Below are 694 nucleotides of genomic sequence, written 5' to 3'. Positions count from 1 at the left end.
GGAAAAATTCATATATGGATTGAAACAAGCTAGTAAGCAATGGCATGACAAGCTCACCAACACTCTGCTGAAAATTGGTATTACTAAATCCTTTGCTGATCACTCTTTATTCATTAAGAACACTAACAATGGCTTCACAACCATTCTTGTTTATGTTGATGACTTGGTTTTGACAGGTAATGATATTGAAGACATTATGAACACCAAGACTGTTTTACATGACCAGTTCAGCATAAAAGATCTAGGAGAATTGAAGTTTTTTCTTGGAATGGAGGTTGCAAGATCCAAGAAAGGGATTATTCTGTATCAAAGAAAAAATACACCTTGGATCTTTTAGAAGAAACTGGTTTCCTTGGTGCCAAACCAGCCTCCACTCCCATGGAATACAACAACAACTTGCACTCTCAATCTGGCACTCCTCTAACAGATGACTCCTCCTACAGAAGATTAATAGGGAAACTTCTATATTTAAAAAATACTCGACCTGATATATCTTATGCAGTAGGAGCTTTGAGTCGATTCCTATGTTCACCCACTGATCTTCACTATAAAGCTGCAACAAGTATTCTTCGATATCTCAAACATTTCCCTGGTGAAGGTGTCTTCTTCCCAGCAGAAAACACAACAACAATACAAGGTTATTCAGATTGGGCTAAGTGCATTGACACTAGGAAGTCAATCACTGGTTGGTGTT

Source organism: Lupinus angustifolius, chromosome LG03, assembly GCF_001865875.1.
Source record: "Lupinus angustifolius cultivar Tanjil chromosome LG03, LupAngTanjil_v1.0, whole genome shotgun sequence".
NCBI lineage: Eukaryota > Viridiplantae > Streptophyta > Magnoliopsida > Fabales > Fabaceae > Lupinus > Lupinus angustifolius.
Note: the sequence above shows the minus strand (reverse complement) of the source record.